At 44.2% G+C, this 18479-nt stretch overlaps 1 long non-coding RNA gene across 1 annotated transcript in view; it reads left to right on the top strand.

The window, feature by feature from the left end:
* The window catches only part of LOC126065205 (uncharacterized), a 103007-nt gene extending 86822 nt beyond the window's left edge, over positions 1–16185 (top strand). Inside the window, exons 4-5 of the long non-coding RNA XR_007514758.1 lie at positions 10951–11124; positions 11580–16185. This is a non-coding gene — a long non-coding RNA (uncharacterized LOC126065205). The remainder of the gene's footprint in view (positions 1–10950; positions 11125–11579) is intronic.
* The last annotated feature ends 2294 nt before the right edge of the window (positions 16186–18479 follow it).

Here is an 18479-nt window from a genome sequence, read left to right as displayed (position 1 = left end):
ACACTCAGGGGCAGCAGTCAGTCCCTATCTTGATTAGCACATGACCCCCTGCTATAGTCAGACACCTGTGGCTCCTCCTAATACCCCTGCCTACCTAGGACTGTAGGTGAGAGCCTGTACCACACACTCAGTGACCAATGACCTGGACACCTGAGCTGAATCCACACTAGAAAAGTAAATGGACTCCTGGGCTCACATACCTAGTAACAGCTCTAGCCACGTGGAGACAGGGCGTGAGAGCTTCAAAGATGCCAATAATCAAACTAGCTCACATGACCAGCCTATTTGGGCACATTGAAAGAAAGCAAAATGAGATGCTAGGACACAGTAAGCAAACATAAAATAAATATAACTTACTGATGGATCAGAGACAACAGTCAATATCAAATCACATAGAGGCAGACCGTGATGGCTTCAGCAAGCCACCAAAACAAGGAACCAAGAAACCTTCTGGAGGAAGATAATTTCTTGGAATTATCCGAGGTAGAATTCAAAAGATTGATATACAGAATTCTGAAGGAGATCAGGCAAAACACAGAGTAAGCCAAGGAACACAAGATAAAGTAATAGAGGAACTGAGCATGATTTTACGATAGCGTAATGACAAACAATTAGTAAGATTGAAGATAAAGCACCTGACGCCAATTTATGTGACAAATCAGATTAGTGGTTGCCTGGGCAGGGGTGAAGGTTAGGGGCATTATATAAGAAAGATGCAGGAACACTACTGGAGGTGATAGATATGTTTATTATTGTGAATATGATGATGGTTTTACACATGTATACTTATGTCAATGGAGCCCTGGTGGTGAAGCGGTTGAGCGCTTGGCTGCTAACAGAAAGGTTGGTTGTTCGAACCTATCAGCCACTCCGCAGGAGAAAGATGTGGCAGTCTTTTCTGTAAAGATTACAGCCTTGGAAACCCTGTGGGGCAGTTCAAATCTGTCCTGTAGGGTAGCCATGAATTGGAATCGACTCAATGGCAACTATGTCACAATTCATGAAATTACACACTTTAAAAACATGCTGTTTGTTAAGCATGCTGTGTCATGCCAAAGGCTCAGAAAACCTCTTTTGTCTTTCACCAGAGAAGAGTGTGGTGGACTTATCCTTAATATAAGAAGAACCAACGGAGTCCTTGAACAATGGCATGAACCCGACCCTACTTACCTTACTCACTACCTTCGAGTCTATTCTGACTCATAGTGACCCTATGGGACAAAAGAGAATGGCCCCACAGGGTTTCCATAGGGCTGTAATCTTTATGGGAGCAGTTTGCCACCTCTTTCACCCACAGTGCCACTGGTGGGTCTGAACCACTGACCTTTAGTTTAGCAGCCGAGCACTTTAACCACTGCACAGCCAGGGCTAAAAAACCCCAAAATAACCAAACTCGTTGCTGTCTTGTAGATTTCAACTCACAGTGACGCTATAGGAGTCCTGATGTCACAGTAGTTAAGAGCTCTGCTGCTAACCAAAAAACTTGGCAGTTGGAATCCACCAGCCACTCTTTGGAAACTCCATGGGGGCAGTTCTACTCTGTCCCTAGTCATACTCAAATAAGTGGCAGAGTCCTTGTCTTAGTTTGGGTTTCTGCTGGAGATGACCTTGAGGCAAACATTGCAGCACAGGTCATTTATTTTCTGGTCCAAGAAGCAAGAGTAGGGGAATGTAGAAGTGATACAGGGAGGGAAGGCAGCAATATAAAGTGTGTTATTGACAAAGTTTTCACTTTGGGTAACTGGATGTTAATCCCAAGATGGGGGTGGGAATTCTGGGAAACATCAGAGCAAATGCCTCAGAGCTATTGAACCTGAGGGAGGAGGAAGCTGGGATAGACTTACACCAACTCTCCTTGGTGTAGGTTTGCTCAGGGGGCAACTTTGGGCCAACCTTGAGAGTGGGCACAGAAAGGCCCCGGGCATATCAGAGGCAGATACCAGCAGTGGGTAGCCCATCAGAGAGCCAAGAAGAGGTGAGGACCAGCACAAGGCCAGGGCCCAAGAGCCTCTACTCCAGGTATGCCTCTCACCACATTGGTTCCCAGAGTGTGGAGCCCAGACCAGCAGCATCAGCCTCACTTAGGATCTTGTTGGGGATGTTAGTTCTCAACTTTGCCTAGACAAATTGAATCATAAACTCTTGGGTTGGGACCCAGCTGCTTATGTTTTAACACACTTAGCCCCTGGGAAACTCCAAATAGGTCCTTGGAAACCAGTAAGAAGACAGAGATTGTTTCCCCATACACGAAATTTTTATTGAGCCCCTACTGTGTGCCAGGGTCTAGTGCACATACTGAGGGGCTTACTAAGACCTTGAAATCAGAGGGTGCAGGGACCATGTGAGGGTTGGGGATGGAACAGAAAGATGTCAGTCTCTTGGGAATCCCGTGGTCTGTCCACTCCTCAGGGATGCTGACCAGGGAACGATGTGACCCTCCCAGTCCAGGAAGGCCCCTGTCTCCTTCTCTGTGAGCTGTGACAACACCTTCAGGACACCCTGGATGGACTCTGTCACCGTCAGTGGGGGCTGCAGAACACACAACCCCCGTGGCCCAGCTGAGTTCACCTGACCCAGACTACCTACAAGTGAACATGTGGGGCTGAACCAAAGTCAGGGAGGTGGCCAGAAGAAGCAGGACCCTCTATCTTCATGGTCAAAAAATGACACTCGTGTGAACACACACCCAAGGGATTCCCATGTAATCTATCTGCTCCCTCTCTAATCCACCACCTCTTCTGGAGCACACCCCTCTTACCCCAACCTCTCATTCTCTAGCACCCACTTCCTAAGATCCACTATTGCCCTTTTCCTGGCTGGTGGACTCCCAGGAACAGCCTAGACCTGTGCACTCAATTTTATAGCTAGGCAGCCATCTTGGGCAACACACCTAATGACAATATATGTCCCTTCTGCTGCCAGAAGCCTGAAAGAATGTTGCCAGGATATAGGCCTCATTTGACCTGACATCTCCGCTAGGCTGTCTTGAGAGTCCTGCTCTGTCGCCCTGTTCCCAGCTGCCAGTGGGTCCATAACTTTGGAGGTCGGGGAAACCGACACTCACAATGTGCAAACTAGAAGAGCCCATGTCTGTGTGCACCCAGCCAGGGCTGATGGCTGCACACAGGATGCCTTCCTCAGCGTAGGCCAGAGCTTGGCACTGGGTCAGCATGTTCAGCGCAGCCTGGGAAAGGGATGAGTTGGAGGGGGTGTGGCAGAGTCAAGGAGGCCCCAATTCAGCCAAAGTCCCAGACACTGTCATGTTCCTAATCTTACTACAGCGGTAAGACACAATTTGCCCAAGCTCCCATTTCCGCAATTGTGTGATCGATCCTTCAGCACTCGACATGTTGATGATGGCGGCTCTTGCCCAGCTCAGTTTCTTCTGGGGGTGAGTGCAGGCAGCCTTTCTTAGCAGTGAGCCAATGCCTGCAAGAGGAGGCTTGGGGAGAGATGTGCAAGTAAGAAGGTTCAAGACATCAATATTTCATTCTTGACAAATCTAAACCTGACAGCAATCAGTCCAGTGGCTGCTGAGCTGATTCAGATTGATAGTGACCCCTACGTGTGTCAGAGTAGAACTGTGCTTCATAGGTTTTTTTAAAGGTCGATTTTTTAAATAAATAGATCACTAGGCCTTTCTCCTGAGGTGCCTCTGGATGGACTTGAACCTTTAACCTTTGGGTTAGCAGCTGACTCTTTGCACCATCAAGGGACTCCAAGCCTGACAACAAGCTTATCATATTTACATTCTATAGGAAGGCCTACATGATCTGACTTGGGACCAGGCATCAGGTCCATTGGAACCAGACTCCTTCTCCAACCTGGTCTATTAATTTCCCCTCCCCTATTCCAGGACCCTGAGATCACAGGAAGAGCATCAGCTGAAGGGCAGGATCCAATCTGGGCCAGCCGATGCGGGTAGGGGCTTACCTGGCCGAGAAGCAGGGGTCCCACAACGTTGGTCTGGTATAACAACTGCATGTTGGATGCGGTATCTGTGTCCAGTGATGAGAGTTTCTCAGCCCAGCATTGTTGACCAGCAGGGCTAGACCTCTGCCACTCAGGTGCTACCGCACCTGACACTCAGCTAGCTGGATGGATGTGGGGTCTGTGATGTCTTTGGGGAAAAGGCAGAGTTGGCATCAGATCCTTGCCCCGTCCACCCACCCTCATTCTCTAGGTTTCTGCTTCTAGGTTGATGGCCCATCCCTTTCCGCATCATAACACAGTAAACCTCCTACTGTTCATGGGCTAAAGTCTGAGGCTTTGTGTGTGGGAACTCTGTCTAAGGCGTCTGTCTTTTCACCATGCCATCCTCACAATCAGCTGAGCAGAGATTAGAGATTTTGACTAATGGATAGTGAGGTAAACACTCAGACATACAAGTAGTCACAGTAGGTACAGAAGGCCTCTCCAAAGAAAGGTCAGTTGGGTGGGTTTCGGAAGGGGTCTAGACCACACCCATGTGGAAGTCAGTTGAAAGGGGGATCCTGTGACAGATGTGAATCAGGGTAGGCACCCAGTTAGGGTAGGACGAGTTGGTGGGATAGAGAATCCTGGAAGCAGGGAGATAGATAGCCCATGGCTGGTTGTGCCCTCACCAAGGCGAAGGATCCGCAGGTTTGGTTCCTGTTCTGCCAGATCTCGGAGGCTCTGGGGGAGAGGGTGTAAGGGTGACCCTGGGCCTCACAAACCTTTCCGCCACCTCACACTCATCTTGGCCCTGGAAGCCTCTTACCTGTGCTTGGGGCCCACTGGGGTTCCGGCCTGTGGCAAAAACCAGCTTGGGAGGCTGGGACAGTGCCAGCAGTAGCGGCACCAGCTACAGCCCAAGGCCATGGTTCGTGCCTGTCACCAAGGCACTGGAAAGACTGCTCTGGGACATGGCGCTGAAGCCTCTTGCATATCCTTCTGTCTATCTAGCTGCTCTTCAATCTGTAGATGTTTTGGATCCTTGTGGTTGTAACCTGATGGAAATGGGTCCTGCCCTGTGTGACCCCTTGGGTCAATTGAGAGATGCCAGGCCTGTGAGAAAGAGAAAGTGGACTTTATTGCAAGCCGGTCAAACAAGGAGCTTGGAGACTAAATCTCAAATCAAGCTCCCTGAGGTTGGGGATTTTAGGGCAGTTATATGGCTCGGGATAGGGAACTTATGTAAAATTCATGAAGTTTCTGGGAATAGGTGGGCAATTTCAGGAACTAATTAACATGTATGGGGTCCAGTGTGGGTGCGATAAGAGGGCTGGGGGGTATGACACTTGAAGTTTTTCTAAGGCAAGCTTTGCAGCTTATTGTTCATGACCGAATTTGGGGCCAGTGGGAACAGTTGATGAGTAGGGAAGCGGCCTTGAGCAGAGAAGCAGTAAAAAAAACTTTGTGTTGTTACACAGAAATGTCTTCTCAGGAACTCACATGGGTGGGGGGGGGGCTGCTGGGAGGAGGGGGAACATTAACTCTGTCCGTTACATGCTGGAAAGGAAGTAGGCATCAACCCTTTTCTCCCATGTGACTCGGCCTCTCTGTACTGGAAATGGGGAAAATGTGTTCACAATCCAGGGACAATGTCCACAGAAAGGGGAGGAAGTGCAATTACGACATCTCTTTTTCTTCTGTCTGTGGGGAGAGATGGTGGTATACTCAGGAGAAATGGAACGTTCCAGGTCACTCAGGGGTGTGTTGGAGTGGGAGGGCCAAGTGAACACTTGTTGTGTAAGGTGGGGAGAATTGGGACCCTTTCCTTGGCAGGAGTAATCAGAACAAGTGGAAGGAGCAGCTCTGAGAGACAGAGACCAGCTGAACTCACAAGTTTCCTTGTAGGTATCTGTTTCCAGCTGTAGAGTATACTTTTATTTGCCAATGGTGAGTCCCTTGCCCACCTTGGTGTTGGATAGAGGACCATTGCACCAACTGCCCAGGAGGTGCCTGTATTGGCAGCTAGCAACTCACAGTCCCCGCCCCCCCCACACACACACCTTCTGTGTTATATTTCCTTTGGTTTAATGAGATTTACTTTGCTTGGGATATTATTCTCTCCTTCCCCATGGGCAGGTCAATGGGCAACTTATGTATCAGTTCAAAATTCTAGCCTCCTTGCCTGATGATGGGACCAACTATGGGTCTAATTCATATTCCAGATCCCATGCTGCTTGCTAAAGCTGGTGTCCAGATGAGAACAGGCCCTCGCTAATCTTCTTCCCCCAGTCTCTTCTGCTTCCCTCACTTCTTTTCTCCTGGGAGCCCTCCTGTCTTAGGCTGTGTTCTCTAGAGAAGCAAAACCAGTAAAGCATATAAATATAGAGATTTATATCAAGGAAATGGCTCAAGTGGTTGTAGAGGCTGGAACGTCCCAAGTCCGTGGGTAAGGATGGAGGTTTCTTCTGATTCACGTAGCCACAGGGGCTGGCCAACCCAAGATCGGCAGGTCGGAGAGCAGGGCTCTTGCTCACAGGCTGTGAAGATTGATGAATCCCAAGATCGGCAGGCAAGACTGCAGGTAAGCTGCTATCTCAAGTCCCAGTAACTGGAGGCCAGACAAACAGGAACTAGCTGCAGGATCCAGAGTGTGAAAAAGCCCACAAGCCTTGTCAGAATGTCCACTTACATTTGATGCAGACCACACACCAAAGGAAACTCTGTTTCAACTCTTTGGCTACTCATAGCATATTGCATCATGGAGGGGATCACATTATCTCAAATCTCATCATGGAAGTGATTGCTATGTCATATGACTGCCAAATCACTGAGAATCATGGCCCAGCCAAATTGACACACAACCTTAACCATCACATCTCCCCTGATAAAGCACCTACGTGATGCGGGATGTGGCAGGATCGGTTCTAGGAAGCAGACACCAAGGTTGGAATTCTGTATACCAGCTGGGTCTCTGGCTCCCTTTCTAAGCCAACACCTTGCACATTCTTTGAATGTTCCTGACAAGGTATGAGTCTCAAGTTTCCCAAGCTGCAAAAACTCTCCCAAATCCAAAAGACACTGAGGAACCCCTGGCTGCTCCATTGGAGGGCCCATGTCCATTTCTCCTGAATATACCATTCTCTCTGCCACCAGATGCAGGGAAAGGGGATATCTCTGCACCTCTTCCCCCTCTGTTGACATTGCCTTTGGACTGTGAACACATCATCCCCAGTTTCTAGTCCAATACCCTGATGACTGGTGCCAACTGCTCCCTGGGCTGGAGTTGGCGCAACAGCTGCTGACACTGTCCCAGCTGCCAAAGCTGGTGTTTGCCACATATTGGAACCTGAAGGAACCCAAGCACAGGTAAGGGCTGCCAAGATCTGGCTGAATGTGAGCTGGCTGAAGGTTTGTGAGGCCCAAGGTCACTCTTGTATCCTCTCCTGTAGAGAACAGAAACCAAACCTGTGGATCTTTACCTTGGTGAGGGCACAAGCAACCTTAGGCTATTTATCTCCCTGATTCCAGTATTTTCATGCCGCACATCCATTCAGATACTTGAGAGACAGGTGCAGAAATATCTGAATGGCACAGGTCTATCCCTGCTGGGCAACAAAGTGGGCTGATGATTCATCACTGGACATGAGATGCTGTTCAGCATGCAGGTGTCACACCAGATCAAGGTTGTGGGGCCCCTTCCTCTCTGCCAGGTGACCCCCTAAACTCACTTGCTGGCCCAGAGTAGACCTTACCATTCAGCCGATGCTCTCCTGCATCCTAAGAGTCCTGGGTCAGGGGAAGGGGAGATTGCCCAGGTTGTGGAAGCAACCTGTTTCCAAGGCCACTGAAATGTTGGTGCCAAGCCAAGTCATCTAGACTTATCTGTAAAATGAGAATATGATGAGTTTTGTTGTCAGGTTTAGATTTATCAAGAATAAATGCAGAGGCCTTACCGTTACTTGCTTGCCCATTCCTCCCCTTCCCCCATCTCAGGTCTTTGGGTTGCAGCTGAGGAAGGCTCCCCAGACCCACCCACAAAAGAGGCTGAGCTCACAGTAGTCAAAACAGCCTGGTACTGGTACAACAACAGGCACATAGACCAATGGAACAGAATTGAGAACCCAGATATAAATCCATCCACGTATGAGCAGCTGATATTTGAGAAAGGACCAGTGTCAGTTAACTGGGGAAAAGATAGTCTTTTTAACAAATGGTGCTGGCATAACTGGATAGCCATTTGCAAAAAAATGAAACAGGACCCATATCTCACACCATGCACAAAAACTAACTCCAAGTGGATCAAAGACCTAAACATAAAGACTAAAACGATAAAGATCATGGAAGAAAAAATAGGGACAACTCTAGGAGCCCTAATACAAGGCATAAACAGAATACAAAACATTACCAAAAATGACGAAGAGAAACCCGATAACTGGGAGCTCCTAAAAATCAAACAGCTGTGCTCATCTAAAGACTTCACCAAAAGAGTAAAAAGACCACCTACAGACTGGGAAAGAATTTTCAGCTATGACATCTCCGACCAGCACCTGATCTCTAAAATCTGTATGATTCTGTCAAAACTCAACCACAAAAAGACAAACAACCCAATCAAGAAGTGGGCAAAGGATATGAACAAGCACTTCACTAAAGAAGATATTCAGGCAGCTAACAGATACATGAGAAAATGCTCTCGATCATTAGCCATTACAGAAATGCAAATTAAAACTACGATGAGATTCCATCTCACTCCAACAAGGCTGGCATTAATCCAAAAAACACAAAATAATAAATGTTGGAGAGGCTGTGGAGAGATTGGAACTCTTATACACTGCTGGTGGGAATGTAAAATGGTACAACCACTTGGAAATCTATCTGGCGTTATCTTAAACAGTTAGAAATAGAACTACCATACAACCCAGAAATCCCACTCCTCGGAATATACCCTAGAGAAATAAGAGCCTTCACACGAACAGATATATGCACACCCATGTTTATTGCAGCTCTGTTTACAATAGCAAAAAGCTGGAAGCAACCAAGGTGTCCATCAACAGATGAATGGTTAAATAAATTGTGGTATATTCACACAATGGAATACTACGCATCGATAAAGAACAGTGACGAATCTGTGAAACATTTCATAACATGGAGGAACCTGGAAGGCATTATGCTGAGCGAAATTAGTCGGAGGCAAAAGGACAAATATTGTATAAGACCACTATTATAAGATCTTGAGAAATAGTAAAAACTGAGAAGAACACATACTTTTGTGGTTACGAGGCGGGGAGGGAAGGAGGGAGGGAGAGGGTTTTTATTGATTAATTAGTAGATAAGAACTGCTTTAGGTGAAGGGAAGGACAACACTCAATACATGGAAGGTCAGCTCAATTGGACCAAAAGCAAAGAAGTTTCCGGGATAAAATGAATGCTTCAAAGGTCAGCGGAGCAAGGGCGGGGGTTTGGGGACCATGGTTTAAGGGGACTTCTAAGTCAATTGGCAAAATAATTCTATTATGAAAACATTCTGCATCCCATTTTGAAATGTGGCGTCTGGGGTCTTAAATGCTAACAAGCGGCCATCTGAGATGCATCAATTGGTCTCAACCCACCTGGAGCAAAGGAGAATGAAGAACACCAAGGTCACACGACAACTAAGAGCCCAAGAGACAGAAAGGGCCGCATGAACCAGAGACCTACATCATCCTGAAACCAGAAGAACTAGTTGGTGCCCGGCCACAATCGATGACTGCCCTGACAGGGAGCACAACAGAGAACCCCTGAGGGAGCAGGAGATCAGTGGGATGCAGACCCCAAATTCTCATAAAAAGACCATACTTAATGGTCTGACTGAGACTAGAGGAATCCCGGCGGCCATGGTCCGCAAACCTTCTGTTGGCACAGGACAGGAACCATCCCCGAAGACAATTCATCAGACATGAAAGGGACTGGACAGTGGGTGAGAGGGAGATGCTGATGAAGAGTGAGCTAATAATATCAGGTGGACACTTGAGACTGTGTTGGCATCTCCTGTCTGGAGGGGGGATGGGAGGATAGAGTGAGTTGGAAGCTGGCAAAATTGTCACGAAAGGAGAGACTGGAAGGGCTGACTCATTAGGGGGAGAGCAAGTGGGAGTACGGAGTAAGATGTATGTAAACTTATATGTGACAGACTGACTTGAATTGTAAACGTTCACTTGAAGCTCAATAAAAGTTAATAAAAAAAAAAAGAGGCTGAGCTGATGGGTGCTTGTAATCTTCAACCTTTGCAGCACTGCTGGTTCAATCACAGGAATGCAGGGCTGGAATTACAGACATGGTATCTTACTGCTGTAGGTGCATGAAGTGGGAGTATCTAGGGCCTACTAGCCTCCGCCACAGCCATTTCCAGCACATCTCTTTCCCAGGCAGCCCTGAACATGCTGACCCAGTGCTGAGCTCTGGCCTATGCTGAAGAAGGCATCCTGTGTGTAGGCATCCACTCTGGTGTGTGCACATGGACATGGGCTCTTCCACTTTCCACCTTGTGTCAGTTTCCCAAATCCCAAAGCTATGGCTCAGGCTGGAGGCAGCTCAGTTGGGGTCTCAGTAGTGTCAGGGGGAAACGAAGGTCCAATGAGTCCTCTACCCTTGGACTCTATTCTTTCAGAGGTGCAAGCAATAAGAGGGACATATGTTGTCATTAGGTGAAGTTGTCTAAGATGGTTGCCTAGGGGGAAATTGAATGACTGAGTTCTGGGGTTCATGCTGCACATGGGATGCAGAAGTTCAGAAGAGAAGTAGCGGAACTGGGGAAAGAGGGCGCTGGAGGTGGTAGGCTATGTTCAGAGAGGGAGAGTGGTCTCCAGTATAGGCGACAGTTGTATTGGGAGAGAGGCAGATCCTTTATGGAAATCTCTGGGGTAGCTGTTTGCATGTGAGTCCCCCTGTCCTATCCTGACCATGGATAGGTGGTAGGTGGTGGTGAGACACCTGAAAATATGGGTTCCAACTTGTTTTTCTTCTACCTGACTTGGTTCAACTTTGCAAATCTGATTTTAGGCAGCCTGGGACCAGGTGATCTCAGCCAGGCCACAGGGATCGTGAGTTCTGCAGCTCCCGCTGAAGGTGATATAGTCCATCTGGGGCATTTTGAGGTGATGGCTTGGATTACAGAGAAGGAGGCAGGGACCTGCTGATGCCTGATGATCATCCTTGAGGATCACACTCAACCCTGTGAGTCCTAAGAAACCAAACATATTTCTGTTCCATCCCCAACCCTGTCTACTGCATTTTCCACCTCCAGGTCTTCAGGAAGAACTTAAGCATGTCCACTAGACTCTGGCACACAGTGGGCACTCAATAAAGATATCATTGATGAAGGAATTGGCTCTGGCTTCTTACTAGTTGCCAAGGACAACACCTGTGTAGTGTCCCTTGGGATTGCGTGTCAAGCCTCTTGTTCCTCTGCCGCTGACACTCACAGTACCCTCTCCTCACTCACTGCTCTGCAAAATAATTCTATTATGCAGAGCCGTGATCTTGTTGGAAAGCCTTGGGCTTTGGACTTTTAAAATAAATTGGGTTAAATTAGGGATTCTCAAATTTCAGTGCACATCAGAATCACCTGCTGCACCTGTTAAAACTCAGGCAGCTGGAGTCACTGCATTTTTGTTTTCTTTGTTTTGCAGGGTTTGGAGCTGGTTCATTCTGGTGATCCCTTGCTGAGAATTTGCATTTTCACCCTAGATATAAGGTTTGAAAATGGAATGCTTCAACATTGATATCCTAAGCATTAGTGAGCTGAAATGGACTAGTATTGGCCATTATGCATTGGATAATCATATAGTCTACTATGCCGGAAACAACAACTTGAAGAGGAACGGTATTACATTCATTGTCAGAAAGAACATTTCAAGATCTATTCTGAAGTACAATGCTATCAATGATAGGATAATATGCATACACTCACAAGGAAGACCAGTTAACACGACTATTATTGAAATTTACACACCAACCACTAAGGCCAAAGATGAAGAACTGAAGATTTTTATCAGCTTCTGCAGTCTCAAATTGATCAAACATGCAATCAGGATGCATTGATAATTACTGGTGATTGGAATGTGAAAACTGGAGACAAAGAAGAAGGATTGGTAGTTGGAAAATAAGGCCTTGGTAATAGAAACAATGCCAGAGATTGAATGACAGAATTTTGCAAGACCGACTTCTCCTTTGCAAATACCTTTTTTTCCCCAACATATACGACGACTATACACATGGACCTCTCCAGATGGAATACGCAGGAATCAAATCGACTACATCTGTGGAAAGAGGCCATGGAAACGTTCAATATCATCAGTCAGAACAAGGCCAGGTGCCAACTGTGGAACAGACCATCAATTGCTCATATGCAAGTTCAAGTTGAAACTGAAGAAAATCAGAACAAGTCCATGAGAGCCAAAATATGACCTTGGGTATATCCCACCTGAATTTAGAGACCATCTCAAGAATAGATTTGATGCATTGAACGCTAATGACTGAAGACCAGGCGAGTTGTGGAATGACATCAAGGTCATTATACATGAAGAAAGCAAGAGGTCATTGGAAAGACAGGAAAGAAAAAAAAGACCAAGAAAGATGTCAGATGAGACTCTAAAACTTGCTCTCGAACATCAAGCAGCTAAAGCAAAAGGAAGAAATGATGAAATAAAAGAACTGAATAGGAGATTTCAAAGGGCAGCTTGAGAAGACAAAGTATTATAACGACATATGGAAAGAACTGGAGATAGAAAACCAAAAGAGAAGAACACGCTCGACGTTTTTCAAGCTGAAAGAACTGAAGAAAAAATTCAAGCCTCGAGTTGTCATAGTGAAGGATTCTATGGGGAAAATATTAAATGATGCAGGAGGCATCAAAAGAAGATGGAGGGAATACACAGAGTCATTATACCAAAAAGAATAGGTTGACATTGAACCATTTCAAGAGGTAGCATATGATCAGGAACCAATGGTACTGAAGGAAGAAGTCCAAGCTGCACTGAGGGCATTGGCAAAACACAAGGCTCCAGGAATTGACAGAATATCTATTGAGAAGTTTCAACAAATGGATGCAGCACTGGAAGTGCTCACTCGTCTATGCCAAAAAATTTGGAAGTCAGCTACCTGGCCAACTCTCTGGAAGAGATCTATATTTATGCCTAGTCTCAAGAAAGGTAATCAAACCAAATGTGGAAATTATCAAACAATATCATTTATATCACATGCAAGTAAAATTTTGCTGACGATCATTCAAAAGCAGATGCAGCAGTATATCAACAGGGAACTGCCAGAAATTCAGGCCGGATTCAGAAGAGGACATGGAACCAGGAATATCATTGCTGATGTCAGATGGATCCTTGCTGAAAGCAGATAATACCAGAAGGATGTATACCTGTGTTTTATTGACTATGCAAAGGCATTCGAGTGTGTGGATCATAACAAATTATGGATAACATTATGAAGAATGGGAATTCCAGAACACTTTATTGTGCTCATGAGGAACCTTTACATAGATCAAGAGGCAGTTGTTCGGACAGAATAAGGGGATACTGAGTGGTTTAAAGTCAGGAAACAAGTGCATCATGGTTGTATCCTTTCACCATACCTATTCGATCTGTATGCTGAGCAAATAATCTGAGAAGCTGGACTATATGAAGAAGAACAGGGCATCAGGATTGGAGGAAGACTTATTAACAACCTGCCTTACACAGATAACACAACCTTTCTTGCTGAAAGTGAAGAGGACTTGAAGCACTTACTAATGAAGATCAAAGACCACAATCTACAGTATGGACTACACCGCAACACAAAGAAAACAAAAATCCTGACAACTGGACCAATAAGCTGGGCTGGCTAAGCTACATCATGATAAATGGAGAAAAGACTGAAGTTGTCAAGGATTTCATTTTACTTGGATCTACAATCAACACCCATGGAAGCAGCAGTCAAGAAATCAAAAAAGCATTGCACTGGGCAAGCCTACTGCAAAGGACCTCCTTAAAGTGTTGCAAAGCAAAGATGTCATCTTGAAGACTAAGGTGCGCCTGACCCAAGCCATGGTATTTTCAATCACATAATACGCATGTGAAAGCTGGGCAATGAATAAGATAGACCGAAGAAGAATTGACACCTTTGAATTGTGGTGTTGGTGAAGAATATTGAATATACCATGGACTGCCAAAAGGATGAACAAATCTGTTTTGGAAGAAGTACAACCAGAATGCTCCTTAGAAGCAAGGATGGCAAGACTGGGTCTTACATACTTTGGACATGTTGTCAGGAGGGATCAGTCCCTGGAGAAGGACATCATGCTTGGTAAAGTACAGGGTCAGCGGAAAAGAGGAAGACCCTCAAGGAGATGGATTGACACAGTGGCTGCAACAGTGAGCTCAAGCATAACAATGATTTTAAGGGTGGTGCAAGACTGGGCAGTGTTTTGTTCTGTGGTACATAGAGGGTCACTATGAGTTGGAACTGACTCCATGGCACCTAACTACAACAACCCTAGGTATTCTGAATCAGAGTCTACATTTTAAAAAGATCACAAGAATCACCAAGTGTCTTAGTCATTTATTGCTGCTGTAATAGAAATACCACAGGCAGTTGGGTTTAACAAACAGAAGTTTATTCTCTCACAGTCTAGTAGGCTAGAAGACAAATTCAGGGCATCAGCTCCAGGGGAAGGCTTTCTCTCTCTGCTGGCTCTGGAGGAAGGTCCTTGACATTAATCTTCCCCTGGACTAGGAAGTTCTCCGTGCAGGAATAACAGGTCTGAAGGACACGCTTTGCTCTTGGCGCTGCTTTCTTGGTGGTATGATGTGTTTCCCGCCACTCCCCCCGCCCCCCGCCCTCTGTTTGCTTCCCATTGCCACACCCTAGGGAAAGTCCCATTACATTGGATTAGGGATGTGACTTTAGTAAGGGTGTTACAATCCCACCCTAATCCTCTTTAGTATAAAATTAAAATCACAAAATAGAGGACAACCATACAATACTGGGAATCATGGCCTAACCAAATTGACACATATTTCTGGAAGACTCAAGTCAGTCCATGAGACCTGGGGATCTTGTGTTAAAATGTAGATTCTAACTGGATATATCTGGGATGAAATGCAAATTCTCAGCAGGAGGTTGAACTAGAACAGACTGGTTCCAAGCACTGTTTTTTTATTAAGGTAAAGTACACAGAGCACAAAGTAAACATTAACCAATTTAAAGTGTATGATTTAGTGGCATTAAGTATATTTATAATGTTATGTGATCATCGCCTCTAGGGAACTTACACTCATTAAGGAGTCACCTCTATTCCCCACACCCCCTAGTCTGTGGCAATCATTACTTAGCTTCTGTCTCTATGGATTTGCCTATATAGGTTGTTTCATATAAATGGATTCATACAATATGTGACCTGTTGTGTCTGGTTTCTTTCACTTAGCTAAATGTTTTCGAGGTCCATTCACACTGTAGCATGCAAAGTACTTCGTTCCTTTTTATGGCTGACTAATATTCAATTGTATATGCAGTCATTCTTTGGTATCCATGGGGGCTTGATTCCAGGACCTGCTGCAGATACCAAAATCTCCAGACGCTCTAGTTCCTTATATAAAATGATGTGAGTCTTACACGTCACCTATGCACATCGTCCTGTATACTTTAAATCATCCCTAGATCACTTATAATACCTAAAACAATTTAAATACTATATAAATAGTTGCTATACTGTATTTTTTAGGGAATAACGACAAGAAGAAAAAGGGTGCACACAAGTAACGAAGGAGATGCGAGGCAAGCAATGCTCAAACAAATGATATGAGGTTGGTTGAATCTAAGGATGCAGGTCCTGCGGATATGGAGGGCTGACTGTATATACCACAATTTTTGTCTCCATTAGCCCGTTGATAGACATTTGGGTTGTTTTTACCTTTTGGTTACTGTAAATAGTGCTGCTGTGAACATTCCTGTACAAGAATTTGTTTGAGTTCTTGTTTTAAATTTTTTTAATTCTATATCTAGAAATGGAATTGGTGAGTCATATTATAATTCTGTGTTTAACTTTCTGAGGAACCACCAAACTGTTTTCCGTAGTGCCAGCAGTATTTTACATTCCCATCAGCAGTGCCGCAGGATTCTAATTTCTCTACATCCTTATCAATATTTGTTATATTATTCTTATTCTTTTTTTTTAATTATGGCCACCCTAACAATTATAATCCTGTGAAATGGTATCTCATTGTGGTCTTGGTTTGTATTTCTGTAATGACTAATGACAGTGAATGTCTTTTCATGTGCTTATTGGGCATTTGCATATCTTCTTTGGAGAAACGTCTATTCAAGTCCTTTGCCAGTTAATTCAAGTCCTTTGCCCGTTATTTAATTGAATTGTCTGTCTTTTTGTTGTAGAATTTGTAAGAGTCCTTTATGTATTCTGTGTACTAGACCTTTATCAAATATATGATTTTCAAATATTTTCTCCCATCTGTGAGTAAGTGGTAAGTGGCCTTTGCAATTCTCTCTCTAGATAGTGTCCTTTGATGTATAAAAATGTTTAATTTTGATGAAGCTGAGTTTCTCTATTTTTTTGAAGGTTTGTTGTAGCTTTATTTGTAATAACCTAAAATTACAAATAATTTTAATAAGAAATAAATAATAACAAATAGTTACAAATAACCCAAATAACCATCAACAGGTAACGGATAAACAAATTGTAGCATACTACTACTCAGCAATAAAAGGGAATAAATTTGATATACACAACAGCATGAAAAAACTCATAGACATTTAGAGAACACAATCTAGGTGCTGAGGGTGCCCACAGTTATAGGGTCAATCACGGTTTCTAGGTAATTTCATTGTATAATGCTAGAAAATATATAATATTTTTTAAATAGAAAATGCATGATGAGTTTTCTCTTTGTTATCTAGTACTACTACAACAGAAATATCACAAATGGATGGCTTTAGCAAACAGAAATTTAGTTTCTCACAACTTAGAAGGCTAGAAGTTCGAATTCAGGGTGCCAGCTCTAGGGGATGGTTTTCTCCCTCTGTTGGCTCTGGAGGGAGGTCCTTGTCTCCTTTCAACATCTGTGGGCCCAGCATTCCTTGAAAATCTCTGCATGTCTTGGCATCAATCTTCCCCTGGGTCTAGATGGTCTCAGCACAGCCTACTGGGGTCCAAAGGACACGCTCTGCTCCCAGCTCTTCCTTCTTGAGAGGTCCCTCTCCTGCTCATTTCTCTCTCCTTTTATTTCTTGTAAATCCTCACAACTGGACCAATAAGGGACATCATGATAAATGAAAAGATTGGTGATGTCAAGGATTTCATTTTACTTGGTTCTGCATTCAATGCCTGTGGAAGCATCAGTCAAGAAATCAAATGATCCATTGCATTGGGCAAATCTGCTGCAAAAGACCTCTTTAAAGTGTTAAAAAGCAAAGATGTCACTTTGAGGACTCAGATGCACCTGACCCAAGCCACAGTATTTTCAATTGCCTCATATGCATGTGAAAGTTGAATAAGGAAGACCAAAGAAGAATTGATGCCTTTGGATTATGGTATGGGGGAAGAATATTGAATATACCATGTTTTTTTTTTTTTTTTTGCCAAAAAAATGAACAAATCTGTCTTGGAAGAAGTACGGCCAGAATGCAAGTTAGAAGCAAGGATGGTGAGAGTTCGTGTCATGTACTTTGGACATGTTTTTCAGAGGCTCAAGTCCCTGGTGAAGGACATCATACTAGGTAAAGTAGAGAGGGTCAGCAAAAAAGAGGAAGATGCTCAATGAGATGGATTGACACAGTGGCTGTAAAAATGGGCTCAAACATAACAACAATTGTGAGGATGGCGCAGAACCAGCAGTGTTTCATTCTGTTGTACATAGGGTTGCTATGAATGGGAACTGACTCGATAGCACCTAACAAAAGAAAAGCTATGACTTAAGCAAGGGTGTGACTTGAGTAAGGTCATGACTTAAGTAAGGCATTGAAACTCAAGATATACCCCACTCTAATCCCTTCTCATAGATCCCTTCTCATAGAGTTTTAGAATTTACAACACATAAAATGGAGGATAGTTACATAGTATCACAAAATAGGGGATAATTAAATCAAATACAAATGGAGAATAATTATATACTACTGGGATCATGGCCTAGCCAAGTTGACACGTATTTTGGGGGGACACAATTCAATCTTGACAAGTTTATATGGATATTTGCAGTTTAAATAAAATATTACGTTCTTCCATATATCTTTTACTTTTCATATGTGTACCTTTCTGTTTTGACAAAAATTTTTATTGCTAATGATATTAGTGTAATCACTTATTTAATTTATCTATCTATCTAATGATAAACAACACCAATGTTTTTACTGATAATGTTGTTATTGAAAATTTAAGTATTTTTTGCAGTTCTTTTTTTTTTTTTTTTTTTAGGATAAACCACGCTAGAAATATACTGCCAAATAATTCTGTTTTAAATTCATTAGAAATAATTGTCTATCTATCTACCTACCTACATATCCATCCATCCATCCATCCGTCCGTCCGTCCA

Source organism: Elephas maximus, chromosome 21 (assembly GCF_024166365.1).
Source record: "Elephas maximus indicus isolate mEleMax1 chromosome 21, mEleMax1 primary haplotype, whole genome shotgun sequence".
In the NCBI taxonomy this organism is placed as follows: domain Eukaryota; kingdom Metazoa; phylum Chordata; class Mammalia; order Proboscidea; family Elephantidae; genus Elephas; species Elephas maximus.
This window is presented reverse-complemented; position numbering and strand designations above follow the sequence as displayed.